Source organism: Suricata suricatta, chromosome 3 (genome assembly GCF_006229205.1).
Source record: "Suricata suricatta isolate VVHF042 chromosome 3, meerkat_22Aug2017_6uvM2_HiC, whole genome shotgun sequence".
NCBI classification, from domain to species: domain Eukaryota; kingdom Metazoa; phylum Chordata; class Mammalia; order Carnivora; family Herpestidae; genus Suricata; species Suricata suricatta.
The window spans coordinates 41,784,178-41,806,339 of NC_043702.1; the positions used below are offsets into that span (position 1 = coordinate 41,784,178).

Genomic DNA, 22,162 nt, shown 5'->3' on the forward strand with positions numbered 1-22,162 from the left:
AGACATCACTGTCGCTGGTCAGCGTCTGTAGTTCTCCTCTTCTAGACCCACAGAGGACTGCCTCACCATCTGTCTCTGCTGGAATTACATGTGGCCACATGATCTTTCGTAGTCAACAAAATGTGCATGCCAGTGGTACAGGTCGCTCCTGGGTAAGGCATTTAAGAGCTGGTGCATGATTCTTCATGGTCTTTTCTCCTTGCACCAGCTCGCTGGGTGGCACTCCAAGTGACAGAGGCTCCACCAGCCAGGGGCCAGAATAAAGATTATTTAGAGTACAGATTAGCAAACTATAGCCCCAGGTCGGCTGCCTGCTTTTATAACTAAAGTTTTATTGGAATACAGCCATACCCATTTGTCTACGTATGCTTTCAAGTGACAATGGCAGAATTGAGTTGTTGGTACAGAGACTCGATAGCCTGAAAACCTAGAATGTTTACGAAATCGTCCTTTAAGCAAAACTGTGCCAACCCTTGATACACCTCCACCTCCATTTATTTGAGGAGGATGTATAGGTTGAAGGGAAAGACAGGCCTCTGTTATTTTAAACAAAAATGGGGGCTTATTTGTTACTCACATATAACCCAGGTTATTCTGACTGATATAAAACCCTCACAAGAGAAAATCACTCGATTTGTGTGTGTGTCATTAATAGAAATGTATTGGGTAAGTAAAGTACCTGGCACAGTGTGAGCACTTGGGTAGTAGGTTCTCATTTCTTGATTGAACATTCCCCATAGAAAAGGGAGCTAGAACACTGATGTAATCACAGATAGACTACATGTCAGCTCCCTCGGAACACATTGTCTAAAAGTGGTGGCTTTTCAACAATTTTTAAAGGAAAGATGTTGGCAGCTATTCATATGGTGAAAGCAAAGGTGAGTCATGAGCTGTCGGAACATGAGCCACATAAAGAAAAAAGCGGAGTGGCCCTTTTTGATGTGCTGGCTCCTGGATTTCTGGAGCCTGGTTATACATTCGAAGCAGAGGTGAGAACGTTCAACTGGACTCATTGGTTTCAGTGATGAAAATGATTTTAAGGATTTGCATGGTAAAAAGAAAGTTCCTTTCTTTTTTTTTTAATTCTGGAAGAAAGGTAAGGGAATATTTGCTGAGTCTCTCATAATACCACATTGAACACTGTTCTAGCTCTTACCATGCTCCAGGCACTGTTCTGAGCACCTGACACATTTTAGCTCTTATAATTATCACAATCCTGTATGTTGGATGTTATTATTATCTTTAGTTTACTGATGAAATGAAGTACAGGGAATTAAGTAGCTTGCCTGAGGTCAGCTATTAGAAAGAGACAAAGCTGAGTTGCAATGCAGATGTTCTATGCCCAGTGCAATGGTTCTTGACCACCTTGCTGAATGTCCAAAGGATTTGCCACTGGACTTGGGACAGAGTATGAAGGCAAAGACTCGGTAGTAAGCTGCTGTGTTCACTAGGGTACTTTTGGCTCTCTGTCAGAATGCCCAATTTGAACTGGCTTAAACAAAGAAGAACTTTATTATTTCATGTAATAGAAGTGAAGAGGAGAGGCAGTTGCAGAACTGGTAAAGCCACTAGTTCATTGATGTCTCTTGTCTCCTGATTCTTTTTCCCACAGGGTTGACTTCACTTAAGGTTGGTCAGTGTTATAGTCAGTGACGGCAATCAGTAGCAAAAGAGGCATATCTGCTCCTTTGCTGCCACCCAGATAGAAACAAATCCACCCACCCTCTTCCATTCCTTCTGGGACAAATTAGGTCACATGTCTATGCCTGGGGATGGAGGGGAAAAGTGATCAGGGCAGTGCCACCCACTGTTCAGCTTAGAAAAATCAGAGTTCTTGGGGTGAGAGAAGGGGTCAATTCTCTTGAGGCAATCTGGCTTCATGGCAAAAAGACTTAATACTGGAATAAAATCACAGTTTGTTTAGGAAGGAATATGGGGGTTGGAGGGGTGAACAACCGTGTCCATTAGCAGGTATCGGCTGAAGTGCAACCGTATTTGCCAACTTGGCAATCTCTGCCACCCTTTCCCTGGGGATCCTTCCACAGAGACACTATATTGAGGTGGTAAAATTCATACTTCCATTGCATCATGAGTTTGAACCTTAATTCTCTTATCTATTGATGGAGAAGTTGCTTAAACTCTTGAAAGCCTGATTATATAGATGAACAATGACCAGACAATATATAAAAGTAGAAGTCCGACCAACAGTCTGCAACAACCAGCCAAGAAAGCCAACCTATTACCTATAGTAACCACTCCAGGAAGTCAGACCATTATCTCTAGCAAGAAGTTTACTAAACCAAATAATATCTCTGTAAAAATCAGCCCCAAGTGGTCAGAACTTGATTAATATCTGACAACTTTTGTAATTTTTACCCCACTTCCAATTTAGGACTAACCAAAGAAAGCCAAATATACTCCCAAAACCAATCATGTAGGATGCTTGCTTCTAGTTAGCCTGTCCACAGCTTCCCCATCCCAACAGCCTTAAAGCAGGGCAGACCTGAAACCTTCCCTTTTTTCCACTGAAAAGTTTTCCCACCCTTCTACTTGTCTTTAAGTTTCTGCCAAACACAAGTGATGAGGCTGACTCCTTTGCTCTAGCAAGCTCTGAATAAATAGCCTGGGCTTGTTCTCATTTGGGTAACCTTCATTTGGTTCCACACACTCTATGCTTCAGTTTCTTTACCTATAAGGTGGGGATAGTAGGGACACCCAAGTGGTTCAGCTCAGGTCATATTCTCATGGTCCGTGAGTTTGAGCCCTGCATCAGCCTCTGTGCTGACAGCTCAAAGCCCGAGGCCTGCTTCAGATACTGTGTCTCCTCTCTCTGCTCCTCCCTCACTAGCGCTCTGTCTCTCTCAAAAATGAATAAATGTTAACAAAATTTAAAAATTTATACATTTATAAAATGGGGATAATAATAATGCTGACCTCAAGGTGAAGATTAAATTAAATTATGAAACAAAGCCCTTAGCATGTTAATTCTTATGGACTGGAAATTATCTCTTGAGAAATAATTGTTCATTTGACTATTTGGTGGATATGCTTATAGAGGTCAAAGAAAATCCAGGGATCACCACAGGGCATGATTCAGCAAAACTAAATGCCATGCGGTCTAAGCAGAAAAGGCCCAGGATTACAAGGCTGCTTTCCTATGAGAGGGTTTTGTCATACATTTCACATGAAAGTGTCCCATGAGCGAGTGTGTCTTTGTGTGTCTTCATCGACCTCTGCATGGGCTTCTCAGGACAATGAGACTGACCTGGATTGAAATGAACCAAAGGTGCCCAGAAGATTGCACTGTTGATGGCTTCCAGTGCTCACACTCTACCTTCCACACAGTAGATTGATAGTAAGTAGCTGTTAATGGACTGATCGAATAACAAGTGCCATTTACCACTGCTGGAGGTTTGAGAATGAATTTGACCTGCATGTGCAAACCATTTTCCTGTAGTCTAAGAGGTAAGAATTTTAAGGATCTATGATGGAAACACCTACTTCAGTCCTCATAAATATTTCACACCACAAAAGTTGTAATTCATTACTCTTACTGAAAGGAAGACAAGAAGAAATATGAAGAGAATATAATGAGGAAGAGGAAGACACAAAGGAAGAGAGAGAGAGAGAGATGAGATTTTTTTCCCTCATTTGTGTTATGATACACATGAACGAGGAAGCAAGAGATTCTCAGGAGAAAACGTCAAAAGATAGAATGGTATAAATAAATGTCTTATGGAGAAGGAGGAGAGAAAGGTGATTTATTCCCTTTATATTAATTAAGAAAATTTCTCAGTATTTGTTGTGTGCCCACATCCATACTGTAGGTTATTCTGAATATAAGGAGTTAAATGCCTGAAAGAAAGGTAGAGAGAGCAAAGGTGACAGTAACTCTGGTCGGGGCAAATTCAAGGTTACAGATAGTTTACCCCTCAAAGATCTCTTCAAATGTCAAAGAATATGAGTAAGTTTAAGACAAAGTTATGTTAATCATACTGATTCAGAGTAAATACAGTGAGACACCTGCATAAGGTAAGTGGGTCATAACTAGGATTTTTGAAAATGATTCATGGGTCCCCCAGATTCATGGGGACCTCTTAGCAGGGAAAATCTGAGAAGCACCCACTACTAAGCCACAGATCTGGATGTTTGCAAATATATGATCAGCAAGGACCGAGGGAAAAAAACCCCACCACCTTGAAGGTGATAATTGTAGCCTCTGGTGGACACTGAGAACTCAAAGAGATATCCTAAAAATTAGTCTTTGATCATCTGTAACAGAAAATAGGGAGAAATAAAAAGAGCCCCATTTCGTTTAAGTGATAAAATAGTGAGAAACAATAGGAGGGCAGAGAACTCACTATAATCTTTTGCTGTGTGCCTTAAGCAAGAGAGTTTTTTTTTAAAGCTCAGACCTGATGTTTCAACAATTGCCAGGCAGATGTTGCCTCTGTAGGCTAGGTTGTGTGCTCACTCATGGATTCCCCATTTGGCGCTATTACACTAACAACCCCACAGAGAGCCCTCCCCTTTCATGCACAGTGAAGCGGTGACTTCTCATTCTCCATGTCTCCAGGTGAAGTTGGATCCTGTGTCAAAATGCTCTTGACACCAAGGAAGAGACCCACACAAATATACCCAACTGATTTTTGACAAAGGTGCAAAAGCAATTCAATAAAAGGCCAAAAAAGAAAGAAAAAGAAAGAAAGAAAGAAAGAAAGAGAGAGAGAGAGAGAGAGAGAGAGAGAGAAAGAAAGGAGACTTGACCTAAACCTCATTCTCTATACAAATATTAACTCAAAATGGATTATAGACATAAATGTGAAGTGTGAAATTATAAAACTTAAAAAAGAATATAGTAGAGAGTGTTTGAGACCTAAGACTAGGTAAAGAGTTCTTAGATTCTGCACCTAAAACACAACCCATAAAAAGAAATTTCAATAAATTAAACATGGTAAAATTTAAAACTTTTGCTCTGTGAGAGCCCATGTGAAAAGGAAAGAAAGAAAAAGAAAAAATACAGACTGAGAGAAAATATTTGCAAATCACGTACATAGCAAAGGACTAATACCTATCATGTGTCAAGAATTCTCAAAAACCCAAGAGTTTAAAAAATCCAATTAGAAAAGGGTCAAAAGGACATTAATAGACATTTCTCCAAAGGAGATATATAGAAAGTAAATAAGCACACGGAGATGTTCAATATCATTGGACATTCAGACAGTGCACATTGGAACCACAAGTGAGATATCACACCCCTACCAGAATTACTAACATAAAAAAGTGATAATACAAAAAGCGCCTAGGTGGCTCCCGGTTAAGAATCCGGTGTCGGCTCAGGTCATGATCACACAGTGCATGACTTCAAGCCCCACATCAGGCTCTGTGCTGACAGTTCAGAGCCTGGAGCTTGCTTCAGATTCTGTCTCCCTCTCTCTCTACTTCTCTCTCTCTTTCTCTCCCCCTCTCTCTCAAAAATAAATAAACACTTAAAAAAATTTTTAATGTGATAATACCAAATGCTGGGGAGAATGTGGGGAAACTGGGTGACTCATACATTGCTGTTGGGAATATAAAATGATACGGCCACTTTGGAACACAGTTTGGAGGTTTCTTATAAAACAAAAAATGCAATTGTCTTTTGATCCAGTAATTTTATTTCCTAAAAATGAAAATATGTTCATGCAAAAAACTGTACACATAATATTCATAGCTTTACTCGTAACAGCCCAAACTACAAATCAACCCAAATGCCCCTCAACAGGTGAATGCTTAAACCGTGGTCCATACATAACATGGACCACCACTTAGCAATAAAAACAAATGGACTACGACAATATGGCATCAATGTAGGTTGGGCTCTTTAGGGATTTATGCGGAGTGAAGACGGCCGATCCCCAAAAGTTACACAGTGTACTTTATAGGACGTTTTTGAAATGACAAAACTTTAGAAATGGGAACAGATTAGTGGTTGCCAGAGAAGAGAGACGGGGAGACAAGGGAGGTGAGTGTGGTGAGAAAAGAGCAATAACAAAAGGGATCTGTGGTAGCCACAGACCAGCACAGGTGATCGGATCGTAAAGAACTTCATACACACACTCACATACACACACACACACACATGAGCACAAGTAAAACTGGGAAAATCTGAATAAGATTGGTGTTGTGTACCAATGTCAATATTCTGGTTGTGATATTTTATTATTTTATAGTATAGTTTATAGTTTAGCAAAAGATTACCTTTGGGAGAAACTGGGTGAAGTCCACAAGGATTCTTTCTGCCTGGTTTCTTATAATAGCATGTGAACTTATAATTACTTCAATTAAAAATTATATATTTATATGTATACATGTATGTGATTGATGGAGTAACAACCAAACTAACAATACATGCCAGCATCCTAAACCAGGTCCTGTTAAAGGTAATTCTGAGGGCGCCTTGGTGGCTCAGTTGGTTAAGTGTCCAACTCTCGATTTTGGCTCAAGTCATGATCTCAGCATGCATTTGGCTCCATGCTAAGTGTGGAGCCTGCTTAAGATTCTCTCTCTCCTTCTCTCTCTCTGCCTTACTCTGCTCTCTTTCTCCCTCTCTCTCTAAAAGAAAGAGGAAAAAAGAGAAAAAAGGTAATTATGACCCTTCAAGATATTTGTATGTTCACTCTCAGGCTGAGTTCCTATCATGCCCAAAGGAAAATGTTCTTTTCTTTCCTTTAATGGTTTCTATTTTTATCATAAAGGTAATATTTAATTGTAGGAAACATGAAAAAATATAGAAATAAAAGCAAGGAAAATAAAATAAAAATCACTTTTTTTCCCACTACCGACAATAACTAGAATAGTATGCCTTTAAGAGCTATGCTATAATATATTTTACTTTTGGTTTTTGCCATTTTTGTGTCATAATTAAATCATATACTTTCCAGGAATATACTTTCAAAATATCCTTTATTTTTATCATATATCCCTTTTTTAAGGAATTTATACCTGGGGCACCTGGGTGGGTCAGTCAGTTAAGCGTCCAACTTCAGCTCAAGTCATGATCTCACGGTTCTTGGGTTCCAGCCCCTTATCGGGCTCTGGGCTGAGAGCTAGCTCAGAGCCTGGAGCTTGCATCTCCCTCTCTCTCTGACCCTCCCCTGCTTGCGTTGTCTCTCCCTGTCTCTCAAAAATAAATTTTAAAAAAACATAAAAAAAAGAATATATATTTTATGAGTAACACCATTACTATACATATAAATAAGATCAGGAGACGACTGTATCCAGGCCAGTACCCTGGTTATGATATTACCAGAGCTTTGTATTTGTGCCTACACGTACAAGACAGTTCATTTATTCCAGTGCATAGCATTCATGAGTACTCCTGCTCCTCATTTTGGCTATCACTCTGCATCCACAGTCATGTAGGACGTTGGGCCCTCCGATATCTATTCTAATCCCAGAGGCACCCAGGAATATCTCTAGTGCTGTTACTTAGATCGCTCCACTCCCGGTGTATATTCAAGGAGAGGCAGAGAATCCTTCAATATCTGTTTAAGACTTGGAGATTGTCCCTCCCGGACTTCTGTGGGCTTTCCCATAACTTTCAGCTCTGAGAAACATGTGCATTCAACTCCCTTACTATAAAAGGAAGAGGAGAGAAAGCCAAAAAAGCACACTTGCAGAGGGTCCAATTCTGCAGCCCCTGCTCAGTCTCCATTAGTGGGGAAAGTCTTATTTTTTGGCTCCATTTGTGCAAGTCCGTAATGGATTTTCCTGGGCAGGAGGTAATAAACCTGACATTTCAGAAAGCCTCCAAAGGAGAATTCACTGGAAAGAACACCCTGCATAATTCAAGAAACAACAAAAGGAATGTGTGATTATATATTTCTCAGTCTTCAGCATGATGGTACCACAGAAGGGCAATAGTCTTTCTCAATCTAAAAGAGCTAAAAGAGGAAACTCTGCACCCACAAAAGCAAGTGTGCTATTCCTTCCATTGCAGGAGACGTTTTAAAGCATCTAGTGTAGCACCTGGCAGGCCCTGGAAGCAAGAATCCTTTCCGTGGAAAACTAGTTGAAATGCTTTACTTGCACTGCTAATGTGACAGCCATGTCTGGAAACTACCTAGGTTTTTCTTTTTTCCCCCACACTTCACCGAATTGCATTTCATCTGCATTTTTCCTGCTGCATATCAATGGATCCTTCTGTGGTAGAAAGGGATAGACGGAGAAGAGCTGACAGACTGAAGAGATGTTTTCTCTCCTGTCTGTAGCTGTCTTCTCATTCAGGGTTCGATTCATTATGAAATCAGAAGTGAAACTCTGCCCTTGGCAAAAGCTGCCGAAACTCACGCCAGGACACACCGTGGCATCCACTGGTGGAAATTCAAGGCCAGCTCATCAGTTTCCTCCCACAGAGCCGGGGCAGATATTCAAACAGATTGGTGCCAGGCTAATTTAAGACATGATAGGAAACAGATTTTACCAAGCCAGAATTATTTTTTTTTAATTTTCTCAGACAGGAAATAAAAACAAGAAGTTAAGATGTTATTGGAGGCACATCCAATGAGAGGGGATCAGTACATGTAGGGTAGCTTCGGTGACTCTAGAGGTAGAAGCTGTCAGAAGGCAGAGTCTTCATACTGTCAGTGCACATGTCGGAAGGGGACCGAAGTCAGTGTATCCACCAAGGGGAAAGCACGTAGATTTGCTAAGAATGGTGCTGTTTTCAAAAACCAAGGTGTTTCTGCTCAAGGAGCATGTTTTTCCTTTGTGACGGCTATGAATGCTGCCTCGGTCGGCTGTGCTAGAGGACAGAAAGGGCAGCGTGCTATGTTTTCATTTGGGTGTGAACACAAGATCATAGGAAGAAGACCTCTGCACCAATCCTTCAGAGTTGTTTAACAGAAGCGTTTTACAGATGGTCCCTGACTTTCGATGGTTTGAGATGGTTTGACTTAGATTTTACTGGTGCAAAAGCCAAACGCATTCAGTAGAAACCGAACTTCAAAATTTGAATTCGATCTTTTCCTAAACTAATGATATGTGGTATGATACTCATGACCTTGGGCAGCACTGTGAGCCATAGCTCCAGGTCAGCCCTGCAATCACAAGGGTAACAACCCCTGTGCTTAAGGCCCTTCTGTACCCAGACAACCATTCTGCTGTTCACTTTCAGGATAGTATTTAACCATTACATGGGATGTTCCACACTTTATTATAAAATAGGCTTTCTGTTAGGTGATTTTGCCCAACTATAGGCTAATGTAAGTGTTCTGAACACAGTTAAGGTGAGCTAGGCTAAGGCATGACACTGGGTAGATTAGGTGTATTAAATGCATTTTCAACTTCACGATGTTTCAACTTTATTGAGATGTAACCCCTTTGTGAGTCAAGAAACATCTATAGAATTAAAGAAAGGCAATAACTCTATCTGACACACTCACCTTTGTTTATTGCACTTCCTTTCTGTATCATATTCTCTTTCATTTCCAAAGACCAGGTCTTGCTTCTGGAAATGTAGATTCTCAAAAAATTCACTTTGATTCAACAACAATGCAAGCTAGTATTATTTTAAAAATTTGTGCTCCAAAACTAACAATATTGCTTCAAAATTACATGACATCTTTTCTTGAATGTTCTTAAAATAGCTCCTAGACATTACCTCATGCAACCATACCATCAAAAATCACTGATAAACGCAAAAGTGGGGATACCAATGACTCTCCCCCCTTTACCAGCTGCATGACATTGTAGACTGAAGCTTGAGATGGAGATGGCCAGTCTTCCTTTTCCATTTCATTTTCTGTGTGACTTGAGAGTGTCACCTAGGCATTCTAAGGCCATGCTTCTCATCTGAAAAATATGGAGGCTCAGCCAAATGATTAGCACAGAATTTTCCAGTCCTGTGAGTCTATAAAATTCTGAAATGAGGAAAGGGGCTCATCAAGAGTAGAACACCGATGTGCTTTCCCATTAAGAAGTGGGTTTAACCTACGGAGTCTGAGTGGCTCAGTCAGTTAAGCATCCGACTCAATTTCAGCTCAGCTCAGGTCATGATCTCACAGTTCATGAGTTCGAGCCCTGTGCGGGCTCTGTGCTGACAGCATGGAGCCTGCTTGAGATTCTCCTTCTCCTTCTCTCTCCGCCCCTCCCCTGCATGTTGCATGCTCTTTCTCTCTCTCTCTCAAGAAATAATTTCACTTAAAAAAAAAAGAAGTGGGTTTAACTTTAAAATCAGGCTTTATTTCCTTGAAGAGAAAATGAATATACTAGGCCTGGTTTATGTGCCACCAAGATCCACTCATTCTCACCTATTTTGCAAAGCCTGGCTTTGGAAGGCCAACCAGGAAGGTCCTCGCCCATCATTCCTGCAGTCTTAAGGCCTAGTAGCTGCCGCTGGCATTATCACCACCAACTGAGAAGCTTTAACAGACACAACTCACTAAGGAGGACAGACACTGTGGCCACACACTGCCTGGATTGGGCCTTTCTGAAAATCCAGTAGCTTCCTGGAGGCAGTATTGATGCCACTGGGCTTGGGGGGAAATTGACACAATGGATGAACTCTGACCAATGGGAGACAAGAAATGAGAGATCATCTGCGTTTAAATTGTTTGCCCTCCTCCTGCCTTTCATAGACTGTTCCAAATGCAACTACTTCTGTATAGCCCCTTGGAGAGGTCTACTCAAGACGGAGCAACTAATGTGTTTGTGGTGAAGCTCTGGCTAGCTTGGTCATGAACTTCTCTGTGATGGCTCCTCCTCATTCCCTGCCTTAGTTCTCCTTTCCCCTTGGGATTTCAGCCTAATGTTAACACATAACATTTTGCTTCAGGTCCTGTTTTCTAAGGAATCCAGGCTAAGACAGTGGTACATAGAGTGTTCTTAGAAAGCAGACCTTCAGGATAGAACTCTGGGTCCCCATTTATAGTGTTCAAGTGGGCGTCACTCATCCCTGGCATGCACTGATGTCACAATTGCTAAAATGTTCACCTGGGTTTAACTGGCAAGCTATTGGTATGTCACATGGCTGCTGTAGTTCATCAGTAAAGGAGAAATGATAATTATAAGGATTGTCTCCTGGGATGGCTGCTTTTGATGGTGCTGGAAGATTTGCAAAAAGGAATTAACAGGCTCAGAGAAGCTAATTGCCCACTTAAAGCATGCTGTGAAAGCCAAAGGGCTTCTACGCAGCTTGTCTCCTGCAGATGCAAGAAAGACAAGGAAGAAAATCATGTCCAGGATCACATGTTCTGGGTGGCAAACCTACAAAGGAGACAAAATGCACAGCCTCGGAATGTCCCTGTGTCAAAGTGAGAGCCCTAATAGGGAAGGAACATTGAATGCCCTCCTGGAATGAGGGCATTTGATAAGACAAGCCTGATCATTGTAAATGTCCAAAAGTCCCAGCCCCTCCCGGCTAGCAGAAAGAGCCCTTTCTCCTTCCCCAGAAGAGAAAGACTTCTACTTGTCTTGAGACATTTCAGTGATCTCATTTGAAGTCTTACATTTTGACACTGATTCTCCTTGAGATCTGCCCCATTGCCTCCAGGCTGATAATCATGGTAACCTCTCAAGACAATCTGGCCAGACAATTCCTTGATCCACAGGGACCGCGGGTGACGGATGATCATGACATTCCTAGGAGTGAGATGGATAGACAGCCAGCTACAATGTTGGATTCTCTCTCACTTTATCTAACTGTATTTATGTACAGAAGGAAGGGCCAGTTTCCATGTTGCTCAGAGGAAGAAGGGACCTGTAGCAAGTCCAGGCTTCAGTGAAAGCTGTCCTGCCGCACAAGCCATATGACTCATCTGGTTTGAAATCTCTGCAGGTGTCTGTGGGCAAGAATATTGCGTATAACTTCTTTTTTTTTTTTAATGTTTCTTTATTTTTGAGACGGAGAGACACAGTGGAAGCTGGAGAGGGGGAGAGAGAGGGGGAGACACAGAACTCAAAGCAGACTCCAGGCTCTGAGCTTGTCAGCACAGAGCCTGATCCGGGGCTTGAACTCATGGATGGCGAGATCATGACCTGAGCCGAAGTTAGACGCCTAACTGACTGAGCAACCCAGGTGCCCCTGTGAATAACTTCTTAAAAGTCTCATTAGAAGAATCATAAAACATATCCTTAAGATTTTGGAGTAAAGGCCATATCTTTTGTGGGAGAAAACAAGGTCCTACTTAGAAAGATAACATGATGGTTTTCACAAATAAAAATTTAGTCGTCATCATGGAATACCAGATGACTGTGAAACAGAGCTACTCATCATGAGCTGAGTGTTAACAGACCCACCGAGTCTAAGGCCACATGGGCGTGACAGTAATGCATTCCAAAATGGAAGGGGTACATTCAGGATTAGACTGAAGTCAGTCCAGAATACCTGAGTAAATTACATAGACAAGTGGCCCAGGCTCATTTCCCCTAAATCTGTTGTACCATTGCCATTCCTTTAATCCACACCTGTGGCATCACTGGGGATTCCCTGTGGCCAACTGACAGGTAGAAAGGACTTGGGTACGGTTCACAAATATGTCAGTGTAATATATTGGTCCTAACCAGGACTGAACTGCTACTGTACAAAAGCCCTATTCAAGACTGACCCAGAAGGCAAGTGGTTAAAAGAAATCTTCCCTTTGGGCGGGTTTAAGAGTGATACACATGATTATCCATTTCATATTGAAAGAGAAGTGGCCTGAGGAAAGGATATATACTGACTCCTGATCCATGGGAAATGATTTGATAAGATGATCAGTACTTATGAGGCACTGGCACAAAGACATGAGACAAGAGTGGCTGGCAGAAATGTTTGTATGCAAAGGGAGTGAGCACAGTATATGCAGATCTTTTATCACATATTAAAACCTACTAGAGATCAGCTATCTTGTACAAAGATTTCAACAACCAAGTAGACAAGGAATGGATCAGCCTCTTATTGTGTCTTCTAGTGTTTCTGTCGTGGGGCCATGAAGCCATGGTGCGAAGAGTGGAAACTAAGCATGGCTTCTGCTGCTACTGAATTCTCTGAGTCCATGACAGTGAGCCTTTGATATGCCCTCAGTCTTGAAAAGACCTGCCAGTCAGCTGGTAGCAAGTGAGTTACATCAGATCCCTTCTACCTTAGTAAAATTAGTGATTCATACTTACCTTAAATGATACTCTGGAGACAGGTTTGCCTTCCTGCCCACAGTAACTCTGCCAACACTACCATCTAAGGACCTACAAAATAAAATGTCTGATGTCACACGTAAATGACAGTTCCTTGGAGTGAAGGACCGATATTACAGCAAAGGAAGTGTAATACCTGGCTCGTGGCTATATAGTTCGCTAGTTTTAGAGTATATTCTATCACTCAGAAGCATCTACCTTGATAGAATCATGGAATGGCCTGTAGAGTCTCAGCTAAGGTGCCAGCAAAGGCATAGCAGCTTGTGGGCTTGGGGTATTGTCCTTTCTGGTGTAATTGATCAGATAGATAGATAGGTAGATAGATAGACAACCCGCATGAAATAGATTAATCCTGTTCCACCATAAATCCAAGTGACCCACAAATAGAATTGCAGAATTTGAGCTTCTCATTCCCACAGACATAGTCTCTGCTAGTTTAGAGGTCTTAAGTCTCAGGGAAGGAACCCTTCTGCCACAAGGTTCACTGAACTGGGGGCTACAACTTCCACCTGGCCACCTTGGGCTCCATGTGTCAATGAACCTGCAGGCAACAAAAGGAGTTGCTATGTTGGAAGACATGATGGATGATGATTTCCTTAAAGAATGAGGGTTGTTGCTACACACAGGGGTGTGTCTAGAACATTCCCTGGGGCTTCTCTTGGTTCTACGGAGTCTAACAATCTCTATTAAAGGCAATTATTTCAGGAATGATTAGATAAGACTAACAACTCAGGGCTGAAACCCCTCAGGGATGGAAGTCTGTTACCACACAGGGCATGCAACTGAACCAGATCAAAATGTTTGTCAAGGGTAAGGAAAATCTAGAATGGGTGTTAAGGAAATGGTGACTCACCAGTATTCGGGCTGCCCTGGGATTAGCTGCAGCAGCAAAGGCTGTAGCTTGATTTGTTAACCTTCGTTAAGCCTTTCAAGGGATTAGAATGGGCCATTACCTTAAAGAACTGGACTTGTATTTTTCTCCTTATGGGAAAAGTAAGAACTTCTTATTATCATATGGATAATAAAGTCAGGATATCAGATGTAAGCAGCCCAAGAGAAGGATCATGAGAGCCTCTCCTTTCCTCCTCTTTGGGCTCCATGTGAAATGACAGCTACCATGTTGCCAGCATCACTCACACTCTCAGACTGTCACAGTGCTTACTGTCATCGAAGAAAGGGGCAAGGTGTTTCTGTGAAACCAGTCCAAACAGTATTTCATGGTAAAGTGTAACCAGGGAAGCACAGATCAGGGCAGAGTGGATATGGGCAGTGGGGAGTAATTCAAGAGCCACTTCTTGATTCCTTCCTACTCTGGTTCTAAGAACAGTAAGAAGAGTCTGATGTGCTGCCTTGAGGGTGTAAATTGGCTTAAAAATCTTAAGTGTTCTTGATGTGTGGTGGGGCCGATGCTTGCTCACCATGTTTTCTCCAAGAAATGCAGTCACTGAAGAAAGAACAGACCTCTTATTAACTAGATCAGCCACCTTAGAACCAGGATGTGGAATAAAAGATGAGAAGGCCTTTGCACATTTTGTTTGGGTTAAATAAGAACTCAAGTGTTTTGTGTGGGTATGCACACACACGCGCCCCTCCCCCCGCCACGGACTTCAAAGAGGAGTATAAATACACATATACAATACCTAATATATATCAGGTTGTTGAAATCTGAACTGAAGAAGACGAAGAAGGACAGACTAGAGCCGTGTTCAGCATTGGAATGTCTGCACTGATAAGACTGGATTGAGATTCAGATAGCCATGGAAAGGACTGTACTTGGGACTCAGAAAGTAAAGACAATAAACCCAGAGTCCAGATTAATTCGGTCTATGTGACAAATCAAGATTCAGTGACCTAAGCTGGCTGTCTATAAAGGATCTCCCTACACAGCACCCCCACAGTTTTTGCTTGGGTAGTAAGTTAGTTTTGTATTCAAAATACAAAGGTGTGTGCCGGGCTATGGAAGGACTCAATAAATACTTATGGAATGAAGAGTGGTTGTTACAGGATTCTAGGGCAACGTTAAAAAACACCTCTAAATTTATAAAGGTTCAAACGAACAAGTTTAGACAGGTTATTAGTTTCCAGTAATTGTAAAACTAATTATTCGGAAAAGATGACTTAAGTGATGTGTTAACAGTACGTTGTTAGGGGTCTCTGGAGAAACAAAACCAATAGGGTGTGTGTGTGTGTGTGTGTGACAGAGACAGTAGGCTGGCAGGGTAGAGACCCAGGGGAGAATTGCAGTTCGAGTCCAAAGGCAATCTGTTGGCAAAATTCCTTTTTATCAGAGAGTATATGCTCTTTTTATCTTTAAGGTCTTCAATGGATTGGATGAGACCTACCCCCTACTAGGGAAGGTGTTATGCTTTACTCAAAGCCTACTAATTTAAATGTTAATCTCATCTAAAATGCCTTTACAAAAACATCTAGAATGATGTTGACCAAATATGTGGATATTGTGACCTAGACCAGTGGACCCATGAAATTAACCATCACAAATAGTAAGCGAATATTCAAACATTTAGTTGGATTAAAAAATTCTTTTCATTGAGACAAGGAATGTATTTGTTGAGTTTGCAATAGAAATGCTTTGACTTGGTTGTAAAAGAGTACATTTAATATACATAACAGTAATTTGTTCTCTGTGAACTCCAAAGCAGTAGTATCTACCCCTAAGTGTGGTCAGTTAACACTTAAAGTTTTGTGGTATCTTGGGTTTAGAAGGTGGCCAATTTTCATCTTGGTTTTCCTAGGACTGTCTCAGTTTTGGTGCTAAAATTCTGCTTCCTCAGAAATTCCTCAGGACACCAGCCACCATAGTGTGTTGTGCTTAAAGCTTCTTTACTTCCCAAAAGGAACAAGGATTTAGGGGTGGCTTATGCTGGTCACATAAAATAATTTATATTTAAACACATGTGAATTACTTTAGCATGCTTCCTCCTTGATAAGAGCCCTAACACAAGCAAAGAGGCCCAGCAAGGGGTAGTTGCCCCTGTGTGGCTTTATCATTTGCTGTGACCAACTGGGGACTTCACCAAGGACAGTCTTGGCAAGTTCTCATCCAAAACAAGATTTATGCTCACTGTTTGTTTCTGTGGCTCTGAGGGAAAAAAGTCAGGACCTCTTTAAGGAAGTGGCTGTCCTGGTAGTGGGCACTAAATCAGGTCCATGATTGGTTCTGCCCTCCTCTAGGTCACAGGAGCACCCGTGACAACACAAGAGTGGGTCCCCAGGTGGCCAGAGCCTTCCTGAATAGCTGCACCATTCCACCTTGGCAAAGATACACTGTCACCCACATATGACATTTGATTGCTTCCTGGATCCATGGGTTTGAGTGGTATATAGAACAATGTTCAAGATTCTAGAAATTATTGTGGGCTCTGGGATAGAGCCAGGGAGTTCCTGAATTTAGGGAAAATACTTGAAAATAGGGGAGATGGGAAGATGGTGTCTCTTTATGGACCTCCCTCCTCCATTGATCTCCCTCCTCCAAGTACCCTGCGCAACTTCCCTTTAATTTACTTTGTGTTCTGGGTGTCCACTCCAAGTTCTGCTTAATGAAAATATTCCCTATACTGCTAGGGTGTTTGAAAAGACAAAAAATATGAGATACAGAGGATTTATACCATTTACCCATACAGATATGATTATGTACGTTTTAAACCAGTTGAGGGTGGAAATGACCCCATCATGCAATATCTTGTACACATAAATATTTGTGTCTTTTTCTTTCATTTCTAAATATAGCATTCCTCCACCCCCTTTTTTACATTTTAAGGCTGAGAACTTGAATGGTCAGATTTCCAGCTCTGCTGTTTTCTAGCTTTGTGACTGTGATCAGTAGATTCAAGCTTCTCCAGGTGTATAACATGACTGTGATAATCCTGACATTCTGAGTTCTATGAGGATGAAAGGAGGCAATGTACATAAAGCGCCTGGCATGTAGTTCCTTGCTAAATGGTAGCTCGTGTTCTACTGAACTGGCCACGAAGCTTCACAATCTAGCCCTTGCATACCTCTCCAGTCTACTCTCTCACGGCCTGCCTTATAATGCACCCCATTATCGACTGAATATTTCTACAAGTTCTGCCAGGAACTTAACAGACTTCCAGGACAAAGAAATTCGTTTCCTGAGGTTTTGCTATGCATTTGGGAAGGGTGGCCAAGGAAGCTCAAACTATAAATTTATAATGCCATTCTGCACAAAAATCTCCTTTGCTTTGAATACACTATTCTCATCTGTCTGTGGTCCCATTTCTCATCTTCAGCAGACTAATTGCTAGTGTTTCCCCAACCTTCAACTTAGGAGTCACCTCTGCACCTCTTACTCCTCCCATCTAGATTATGGCCCCTCCTATAAATCTTACCACAGAACTCATGGGAAGTCACTGCAAATGCATGCTTTAACATTTTATCCCTCACAAGACTATTTTAGCAAACATATTTCATAGTGTCTGTATGACTACGGGCTATTCTAAGAGGCTCTTCCTACTCACAATCCCTGGATGGCCATGTTTGTACAGTGTGACCCTTCAGTCCACTCCATCGATCTCTCCAGTTGAGACTGGACTCCTGGCCCAAGGTCTCCGCTATGAGTTACAATTCATGACTTGTCACCTACAGCAGTGGATCCAGTCCTATTTGTACATCAGCATCACCAGTGGAACTTTAAACAAATGAGGAAGCTATTCATTATATTCCCAAAGATTCTGGTTCAGTGGGTCTAGGGTGGACCCATGCACTGGTATTTTTTTCTAAGCCTTTCAGGTGATTCTGATAAGTATCCAGGACAAATGATTCTTGGAGCTAGCATAAAAGAAGAGCCAGTCTAATTAGATTCTATTGCAAATTTAAATGAAGAAAAATGGAATGAACTTTATAATGATTAGTGCAATGGAAAGTGATAGAATTTCAGTGGTTCAACAGGGTTATGCAATGTCAAAGGGACTTGTCATCTGAAGTTACCAAGGAGCAGACAGAGCACATGTGGATAGTGAAGATGTTGGTCGTTAGAGAGGAGAGAAGAGCTGATTATGTAGAGAGAAGCCGGCACCACAAGAGAATGAGAGACTAAGACAGAGATGGAATATCACAGAGAACAATAGGGATAGACAAAGAGACGGAACAGAGATGGAGAAAGAGAGAGGACTGGGAGAGACAAACAGGCAGAGTGAGAACATGCATGAGTGAGCAAGAAACCTCTTTCAGAATGGCTGTCATCAGCTTACTCCTCCAAATTAGAAACCTCTGTGGACTTCTCACATGTCGACATCTAATCTCATGAATTCTGCCTCAAAACAGTCTCTGAAGTGGCTTTTTTCCCTCTCATCCTGTTGCCATTGCCTTGCTCCCAGGCTTCATCAGCGCTTGCTGAGACTATGGCAAGAGGCTCGACCTGGCCTCTCCCTCTAAAACCCACCCTCCCAGGTCTATTCTCAACACTATGGCTATTCTCCCCACCTCCTCCTCTCTGTATGAAACCACAGGCCTTCCTGATCTGGCCAACCTGCATTGCCATGTCTACAAGGAACCCCCTCCCACAGATCTTACACCCCTTCTGAGTAAATCAGCCGCTTGCCTTTGTACATGGGGACCCCTCTTTTGTGTGTAGCAATCTCACACTCGGCCTTCAAAACCTAGCTCAAAAATCACCTCACTGATGCCTTTCCACTTCCTTTAGACACTATCAGCTTATTACAAAGCTCCTACCTTCCCCATCAGACCGTGAGCTCTTTGAAGAGAAGGCCTCTTTCCCACTCAGCAGAGGCTTCTGAAGGTGACGGTACTGGGGTACAAGGAAGAAAGATGAGAGGAAGCAGCCATTGGTCCATATAGGTATTTGGACTCCCCAGATGCACATAAGAACAATTTCCTTCCTTTTTACTTGGAATCCTAAGAAAGTGCCTCGATATGAAAACTTAATTTTGAAAAGAGAGAAGACAGAAATGTGAATTAACTTTTTCTCCATGACCTGAACCACTTACAGCCTCCAACAAAGCTTGGGGGGAATTCTGAGTACAGTCGATGTTGAAACAATCCTCCTGATGCCGAAACGAATATACATAGAGCGATTTCTGACCAGAAAATTTTGCATAAATATATAAAATTTATTTTGCATATTTTGTCCCTGTTGACAGTGATGACAAATGGAACAAGATGTTTGCTCACTAGAGGAGACTCAGTAGCATGCATCAGGAAAATTAACTTGGAAATTTCTAGTGGATAAGCATGATTCTGGGGCTTAGTGAATGTCAATTCGAGAACTCTCATGAATCCCAGTTCTTTCACTGGCTGAGAAAAATACTTTAAAATCTTGAATTATGTGCTAAACGTTTTCATTTTGCTCATAACTCCCTTGAGTCACTTGGCATTTAATGGAAATGAGTAGGAAGGGGCAGAGCTCTGCCTGCTGAAAGGACAGAGGCTAGTCTGGGCAGAGTGTTTTGTAGGGTGCAGAGCTGAGTGTGAGCCAACTATTTTAAAAGGCTTCGTTCTTGTAAGCCAGCACATGACCTCTCCAGAAGGGTGAGAAGATGCCAGAGGTACATATTTGCCATCTGGAGTGAACCATGCAATTCACCTAGAAACCTGCATCACAGTGAACTTGAAATTAATCATAGTGATGAACAAGGAGACATGTTGGGGCAGAGAAGTCAGTTTCATTTGATAAGAAAGGATCACGTGGCCTAGCTGGGAATGTGCTGACATTCATTACCATCAGGAAAACTCTACGCAGCCTCTCCCTCTGGAGAGGATTCCTGGGAAAGCAAAGGGCTCCCTCTGAGGCCATAAAAATGAGAACCCTTCAAAGCCATTGGCTTCTGATGGTGTCCGGAATCACAATGATCAGGGGTGCCTGGGTGGCTCAGTCAGTTAGGCATCTGACTTTAGTTCAGGTCATGATTTCCCCGGTTTGTGAGTTTGAGCCCTGCATCTGGCTCTGCGCTGACAGCTCAGAGCCTGGAGCCTGCTTCAGATTCTGTGTTTCCTTTTCTCTCTCTCTGTCTGTCTGTCTCTCTCTCAAAAATAAATTATTAAAAATTTTAAGAAAAGAATCATAACGATAAAACACCATCCGATGCTGCTCTTTTTTTGTCCTGCAGGGGAAAACATCTCCATCCACGCCTATGAGGTTTCCTGTGTTTGCCCAAATCATGTCCGAAATAGAACATCTAGTTAGCAATCAAGCACCAGTTGGAGCTGTTTACTACTGAACGCATGGTTTTAATTTTGAAGCCCTCACTCCATTGTTCTTCAGCACTGTGAATGGCTTAGAACTCAGCTAACTACATCTCCCACTTTGGCTTGGGAAACCAAGAGCAGATCTGACTTCAACTGCAAGCAGGTTAGAGCTAATTTTGTTGGGTTTTTGTTGCTGCTATTACTTCTTTTGGAAAGAGGCGTGGACAGAAAAGAGCCGCAGTGGGGATTGTATTTGAAGTTTGTTTCGGTGCTTGGAAAAATAGGCATCTGCTACAAAAGACATATCCCTCAATTCCTTGTTTTGATAAGACCTTAATCCGTAGTTTTCTTTTGAAGCGATGCAGCCTGGAGATGAGTATTGTGGATGAGTCTAGGTTCCTGTACTTTTCTGCTCCTATGTCTTAGAAACCCTCATTCCCGAATTCTACTCTCATGTCTCTGAAGATGACTTTTTTATCTGTGTGTGCCGAGGAAATGACATCAACCAGAAATGGGTTAAAATCACAACTTTGCCCCTCAACTGCCCTTTGACTTTGCCTAAGTTACTTGGACCCTCTACCCCTTCGTCTCCTCATCTCTAATATGCAGATAGTAATAACTACCTTACAGGGATTATTTGAAGACCAAATGAGATAATGCTATGTTCCCTATTTGGATAATATACACAACTCCTTTAAAGTAAAACAATTATATACAATTCACTGTTTGCTTACATTATTTTTATCATAATGTTACTTAAGTGTGCACATATAAAACTAGATAAAAACTCCTTAAGATATACACCCACCTCTTATTTCCAACACATACAACACAAATTTTTAAAGGCAAATTAAAATGAAAATATAATCTGTAAAGTTCAAATAAGCAATATAAATTTAATATAATGGATGTTTCACTGAAAATAAATGCGTTGACACTGTGAATTTGACACAGTCATGCAAAGATCCGTCTGGATTCGGCAAGGCTATAATATCAAGTTCTCTCTCTAAGTGTCCCAGGAACTCAGTTTCCGGAGAACTCTCTAGGCCTGTTTGCCATGACACGATGGATTACAGGGCCCTTCTCTATCCTTGTCTGAGGCAATTGTTTGGGCTAAAGAGTGGTCTTATTTACCCACCTACCTACAATCCCACACAGGGCCACCGGGGACCCTAACAGGCCAAGTTCAGCCAGAGGGAATGTTCATTCTGGTGCTCAGCTGTGAATAGTCTTATAGATACCCATTCTCGAGCGGGCTTAAGAAACCCACTAAGAAGTCTTCAACTTCTGTAATCTTTATCTTTTAGGAGATTCACTGTGGCAGAAGTTTTTTCTTTTAATTTTTTATTTATTTTTGAGAGACAGAGAGAGACAGAGTGAGCAAGGGAGGGTCCGAGAGAGAGGGAGACACAGAATCCAAAGACCGGCTCCAAAATCTGAGTTGTCAGCACTGAGCCTGATGCGGGGCTTGAACTCACAAACCTTGAGATCATGACCTGAGCCAAAGTCAGTTGCTTAACTGACTGAGCCACCCAGGTGCCCCAACTTTGACAGAAGTTTTGAGGATGGCTTAGAGTGGCTGAGAATGACGTTAGGGGAGAACAACTGAGCCATAGAAATCCTCCAAACTCCCTCTCTCTCCCCAACTCTCTCTCCCTCCTCTGTTCCCCCTGGTTCTCCATTAGGTCTCTCTTGTTTTCCTGCTAGACCTATGAGTGCAAACATATGGTTTCTGTCCTTCTCTGCCTGGCTTACTTCACTCAGCATGACACCCTCAAGGTCCATCCACTTTCCTACAAAGGGCCATATGTCATTCCCTCTCATTGCC

At 41.9% G+C, this 22,162-nt stretch overlaps 2 long non-coding RNA genes across 2 annotated transcripts in view; one reads left to right on the top strand and one right to left on the bottom strand.

Moving 5' to 3' along the window:
• Window positions 1-8,671: 8,671 nt before the first annotated feature.
• Window positions 8,672-9,735, bottom strand: LOC115286922. The gene is made up of 3 exons (XR_003906337.1): window positions 9,717-9,735; window positions 9,426-9,518; window positions 8,672-8,785 (listed from the first exon to the last, which is right to left on the bottom strand). It is a non-coding gene; the product is annotated as an uncharacterized LOC115286922 (long non-coding RNA).
• Window positions 9,736-16,427: 6,692 nt separating this feature from the next.
• The window catches only part of LOC115287607, an 18,743-nt gene continuing 13,008 nt past the window's right edge, over window positions 16,428-22,162 (top strand). The window contains exons 1-2 of the long non-coding RNA XR_003906562.1: window positions 16,428-16,489; window positions 20,256-20,497. This is a non-coding gene — a long non-coding RNA (uncharacterized LOC115287607). The remainder of the gene's footprint in view (window positions 16,490-20,255; window positions 20,498-22,162) is intronic.